The 6,248-nt window shown below is 41.5% G+C and overlaps 1 long non-coding RNA gene across 1 annotated transcript; it reads right to left on the bottom strand.

Moving 5' to 3' along the window:
• Positions 1–3,757: 3,757 nt before the first annotated feature.
• LOC120763918 (uncharacterized) lies at positions 3,758–5,183 on the bottom strand. Its single transcript, XR_005704147.2, has 3 exons — positions 5,118–5,183; positions 4,973–5,011; positions 3,758–3,982 (listed from the first exon to the last, which is right to left on the bottom strand). It is a non-coding gene; the product is annotated as an uncharacterized LOC120763918 (long non-coding RNA).
• Between the last annotated feature and the right edge of the window lie 1,065 nt (positions 5,184–6,248).

Genomic DNA, 6,248 nt, shown 5'->3' with positions numbered 1-6,248 from the left:
CAGTAAATATAACTCACAATAGCTATGCCAGATAGGCAAATAAGGATGTTCCATTACAGAAGGAAAATCAAAAAAGAGATACTATGTAGCAGCTCAGTCTTAAAATTCAGCTCCATAAAAGCATCCGTTGCAGAAATTGGCAATTTTGCCTGAGAGTAGACTGTGGTGTAACGGTTTGTTGAAGTGCCTAGAGTTTTTTATTCACGAAGATTAAGTTAGAGCGTGTGTGCACGCACGTGTGTGCACGCACGTGTGCGCGCGCGCGCATGTTAAAATAACGTTAATGTTGAAACATATATGAGTAAAAGCAGAGCTATTCTGGCTGTCATCTCACTCCTATTTCAACTCTGTCTCCTGGTACTTCATCAAACTTGTCCTGCATGGTTTGATCACAGGTTGCTTGTATTTGGAGACTCCCTTCAAATAAAAACCTGTCTGTCCATCTTGGACATTTTCTTCAGTGTCTGGACCTCCAACAGTCACTAATGGATGTTATCAATGCAGCATTGCCTTGAGGTGGCTCTGGGCATGCAATTCTGAGCCCAGCAGCTCTAAACCTTAAAGATGTGAATTGTGGTATAGTGGTTTGAGTGCCCACTAGAATTATTTACTCTTTTTCTGCTGTGAGACAGGATTACGAGAAAAAGCAGGCTTAAAAGGGTATAAAAACAGGTTTATTTTTAAAAACTACAGGAGAGAAAAAAAAAATAATCAGAATAAAACTTTTAAAACACTTCCCCTCCCCCACAACTTTCTCTTCCCTTCTCATCGACAATGTATAAGGAAAATACTTAAAACATAAGGTCAGTTTACCACTTATAAAATAGTCTTTCATCAGTTCATTTAGAGAGAGAACTCTTTTGGTCTGCTATGAAAACTTCCCACAAGACTGACAGTTCTCTTGTGGCTTTTAATTCTCACAAAAGCAGCGGCCTGGGAATCTGCAGCTGAGAAGTCCCTCCCATATCACGTAGCCTTCCCACAGCTGCATAATGGGCCATGATACTCATGGGGTACCATTTTAAAGATGAACGGTTCAAAACCAAAGGTTTTCTTCATCTCTAGGAACAGAGATCTTTTTCTGGGAGGCAAATCTTCTCATCTCTTTCTCTCTGTTCAAGATTCTCATAAAATCACAGCTACTTCAATATTTACTTAGTCCACCACAAATACCTTTGATTATATCTGCAATGTGAACACGCTTTTCAACTCCCTAATACATATTTCCACAACTTAAAGGGATATTCTAGTATATTACAGCCCATTACCATGGCTTTACTAAAGAATTTCAGCCTAAGACTAGGATCTTCTCATTCCCTTTCCACCCAACTCTTCCTTCGCTGACTTTGATGTCTTCATATGGTCGCATGTCTCCACTCTGTCCCTTTCTCTTACTTAAGAAAGGATTAGTGTTTTGCAAGTTTCATCTCTGCAAAGAAAGAGTTAACATTCCCACCCAAACCTGCAGCGGGTGATGACGATTTTTCCCCAGGCAGTGGCCGAAAGTGATAAATTCAAGTCGTGCCAGGGCTGGGCCAGGATCTCAGGAGCTCTGCATTAGATTTTTAGCTGCAAGGCCACTCTGCACGGCTACAGAGCCGCCCTTCGTCTCAGCTGCCGCACGGTCCGTCGCACGGCTAGGCCCCTCCCTCGGCAAGGGATCTTGGTAGCGGTGCCTCGAGTGTGCTGGGGAGGGAGGGCCAGGATCTCACAGCAGCCTGCCCTCGGCTAGGGCTTCCCCCCTTCCTCTGCCCGGCAGCTGCTGGGGGTGGGGGCCTGGCCCGGCCCTACCAGGCCTCCCGGGGCCGCGATGGGGAGGCGGCTTTAGCAGTAAGATGCTAGCAGCCTCTCGGGCCGATCTGGCCGGGACAGGGCATTCCCTCCTCTTTTTCTTCTGCCCGGCTGTCACCGGGCCCGGCCCCGACCCGGGACCCAGCGGGCTTCTTGGGAAGGGGCCTGGCCCCCGGCAGGGCCCGGCCTGCCCGGCCCCCGCGGCATGGAGGGAGCCGGGCCCGCTTGTGGCCTCTTACCAGGCCGGAAAAAAAGAGAACTTTTTCCAGGATTTCTCTGGTTTTAACTTGTGTGCTGACAGAGGTGTGTCACTTTCTAGGGGCTTCACCACATGTCAAAATTCAAACCTAGTCACTGATTGGTTTTGCTGTAGCTTTCTCAGAAAAATCACTTCCATGCAAAACCAGCGCATGTGGTCAAGATCATTATTCCCTGCTCTGCTCCCTGGGGCAATGCAGTTCTTTCCCTAAAGGACAATGCAACTCTTCCGGCAAGCAAAGACTTTCTGGGGACAGAAATGATCCACCATGAAAAAAAAAAAAAACAAAAAAAACAAAAAAAAAAGGAAAGGAAAAAAAAAAAAAAAAAACCACCTTGGGAAAAAATTAAATCTTCCAATAAAATAAAGACCATGACACGTCTAACCACCTCCTGTTTCAAACGCAAGCCTCAGGTCTTTGTCCTGCCTTCTCTCCCATAAATATGAAGAGATACCTGTCTGAAAAAAACCCACATCTTAAAAATCTGATTAAATCTGGGCTGTGGTGCCTTGTCTGAACGCAGAGTGAGTGCTTTGTGTTGCAGATCTATCTGAGCAGGCCTGGCAGTGCTAATAGCAATAGCAAAACCAAGATCAGACTGGTCAGCTGGAAACTTTGACAAATGGCAACCCCAAACCTTCAACTGTATGTATATGTCCTCCTATAAGAAAAGGATGAAAGAACCAAATAATTTCAATGATGCATAGTCGTATAACTTAATGTACAGTTGGCAGACATTCAGTTGCAGTAGCAATGGCTGTGGTATAAAGTTAATATAAAGGAGTACTTTACAGATGAGGTAACTAAGCTACAGACAGATCAAGCTGTCACTTGTTCCTGTAGAATTTGAATCCACCTTCTCAGTTAAAACATCCCTTTGCTGTGTGCCTCAATTCCAAAGCACAGCAAAGGATGTGGCTACAGGATTCCCCAATGAATGGAGCAGAGAAGGGGAAATTCTGGGGGAAAGGGGAATATTTTACCCCTTCAATGGCCACAGGTGAAATAAACCCGAAATACTGAATGCACTGACATGAGCTTCTGCTGCCCTTTGATTTTATGATGCCCAGAATTAAAGACCTTTTTCCTATTTGCAAATACTGTGAATGTTTTCTTTATGAACAACTGTATTTTTTTTCTTTTTAAAAAAATTACTTTTTACTGAAGAAGGGAAAGGAAACTGAAAACTCCTTAGTTTGTATTTGAAGCAAATAGACACAGAAATGAGATTCAGAGTTTTGAAATGGACGAAATAAAAGTGGGCTTTACTGTTTTTCCTGTCCTCTACAGTGAAAATATGCACTCTGCATATTGCATATTGCACCCTATCCCCTCCAGAAATCCTTTCTTTAAACATGGAAAGATATTATCGAATAAACTTGAAGTTCCTTAGGACACAAATTTAAAAGTAGATCTCTCAAAAGCTGTATCCTTTGTAGTTATGGCAGGGCTTTTACTGTATTAGAAACTAAACATTGGTAAAATCAATCAAGTTCACTTTATGTCCTTACATTCCTCACTGTATTTTTCTAAATTTTAATTAAGAAACCACTTCCTAACTGCAGACCAGCAAAATATTTGGGGGCTAAAATTAACAAATTGAAGGCAATTTTTTTTATATTAAAAACGTGCTTAGTTAAAATATAAGAGGAGGTTTTCCAGATTGCCTGAGCAGATGCATACCTGCCCAGTCCCCAGGGCTGGCTGCACCTGCGGGAGTCTCTGCTCCCTTCCCACTGCAGCAAGTTCAGCTTCTGGTCCCCAGGAGAGGTCAAGAGCTCAGTGAAGCTGAGCCAACACTGCTGCGGTCACATTGTTCCCAGGCTGGAAAATGTTTGCATTTTCTGCAGCTTTTTCATGGCACAGTACCATCCACCTTTACAGATTGGCAGTGTGGTATGGTTTTAACTCTTCTCCCTTTTTGAAGATACCTGAGACAATAAGATACTTCAGTAGTCCAGTATTTTCACTCTAAATGCAGTGCTATGACACAGAAAATATACCACCTGACAGTGATGTTCTTTTAACGAATTCTATTTTAATGGAATACATGGATTAAAAATTAAGTCTATAAATTAACCTAGGAGCTGGATGTGACTACGTTATTGCTGGAGGAGAGCACCACATTTAACAATATTGTACAAAGAGGAACTGACAAGGCTGTGCCAGCTCATATAACATTATTTTCATCAGTTTTGTGCTAATGACAAGAATAGAAATGAGACACAATTTAATGAAATAATACTTTCCAGCTTTCCTTGGTCAGACACAGATTTGCCAGGTCATCTGTATACCCCAAACAGCCGCATCCTCTCAAGTAAAAATGATTCTTCACTCCTCTTCATATTGGCTATGCAATCCCCACTCTGCCCTCTTGCTCTTCCTTTAACAGTTTTCCAGTTTGGGTATCTACTTCTTCCTCTCTTTTTTTACCTTCTGGTTACATGTAGTCAAAAATATGAGTCTATCAGTGAGGCGCTGTTAACTTTCTTACAGATCTTCACTTTCTGTTTCCTCTCTCTCCTTCCTAACTCTTTTACTTTTGTTTGATTTTGTTTTATTTTGACTCAGTGTGATTCCTTTGGTAAAGCCAGTGAACAGAATGGCACCCCAAAACATGTTTATTGAGCCCACCAGAAAGGCAAGGCCGACACACTGGCTTTGGCTGCGTGTACAAGGCTTCACTTCCACTGCACTTATGTGCAAACCAGATAATTCACTGTGTATTCACCACCAGTTGTAGTTTGTTAATCTATGCTTTGACAATGCTATCATGACTAGAAGGATTCATTTAGAGAAGAGCACCACATGAGATGGTGACCCATTTCACACCAAAAATAATGGATGGCTTAATACCCTAAACTAAAATCAAAAGATACAAGCTGCACAGGGATTATCCACATTCTTCATTGCATACTTACCATTAATAAAAACAGTCAATTCACCTCAGCGCAGAGACTCTAAGAATGGGGAAAATTAAATACATTGGTGAGACATCAGTAGTTTTATGGCTTGAAATAATAAATACAACTTTTCTGCAAAATTGCTGTAGAGAATGTCTCTTACCTTTCTTCACTCAAGAAGCCTGTGAATTTTCTGAAGAAAGTTCATAGGTTGTCTACTGCAAAAGACTAAATGGTAAAAATACAAATATAACTTACAGTAAATTTTGATTGTTTGCTCACTACCCACTTACATGTTTTACAGATGGTCTTTATGTGTATTAAAGTTACCACAAGACCAAAAGTTTAGAAAAATTCACCAAGAATATTATTCTGGAAATAGAACAAAAAATCATCACCTTGTTCCCAGAATACTGTTTGCTCTGTCACAACATTTTACAGTGAAGGGGGAAAAAAAATGGCTTAAGTAATTTTGCCCATGAACATGCAATAAAACTGGTGAATCTTCAGCCTTGGGTGCTCTGTGCCCCTGGCTGCAAATGAAAAGCCATTACCAAGGAGCTGACATTGGCACAGTAGGTGTTCCCACTGAATCCTGGAGGTCAAAGACAGTCAATGCTACTCTTATTCACTCAAAAATCTCTAAAGTGGTGCCTTATATAGCAAATTATATGTCCTGAGAGCTCATGTGAGATACTGTGCTTTAGTTCTGTGAAGAATGTATACTTCAGCATCATTAACTAATCTGATTTATAATGAAAATTAATTATTAGGGTCATTAGACTAAATGGCTTCTGTCATCTGCAAAAACATAATTGGTACAGAAAATTGTTTCATAGCTAGGGAACAATCAATCAACATGGGCTGAACATTCCCATGTATTTTTTTCCTCTCTGTTCTCTCACACAGTGAAAATCCAAATACAGAGTGGGCATCTGGGATGCAAGGCAGCTCCTCCCACAATGAGTGATGAGCTGAGGCAGACCCATCCCAGAGAAATGAGAAGCTCAGAAATAGTGGAGGAAGGGTGACCTGTGGCTTAAGTGGCTAAACCTGTTCCAAACTCCTACAGCCATTACCACCTGGGCCAATGCCAGCAAGGAAGTGACTACTCAGCAGTTCTCTTAGGAAATCTGCATCAGATACATACAGCACGCTGTTTATACTTGTTTATACACACTGGTATGTAATAAAAGAGAGCTCAAATATTACTAATATTATTATTAATAAGGGAGCTCAAGTGCAAAGAAATGTGTTCTTCCTTCCATTCCTCCCTTTGAAACCAAAATACTTG

The sequence above is a fragment of the Hirundo rustica genome, chromosome 1, assembly GCF_015227805.2.
Source record: "Hirundo rustica isolate bHirRus1 chromosome 1, bHirRus1.pri.v3, whole genome shotgun sequence".
Classification (NCBI taxonomy): Eukaryota; Metazoa; Chordata; class Aves; order Passeriformes; family Hirundinidae; genus Hirundo; species Hirundo rustica.
This window is presented reverse-complemented; position numbering and strand designations above follow the sequence as displayed.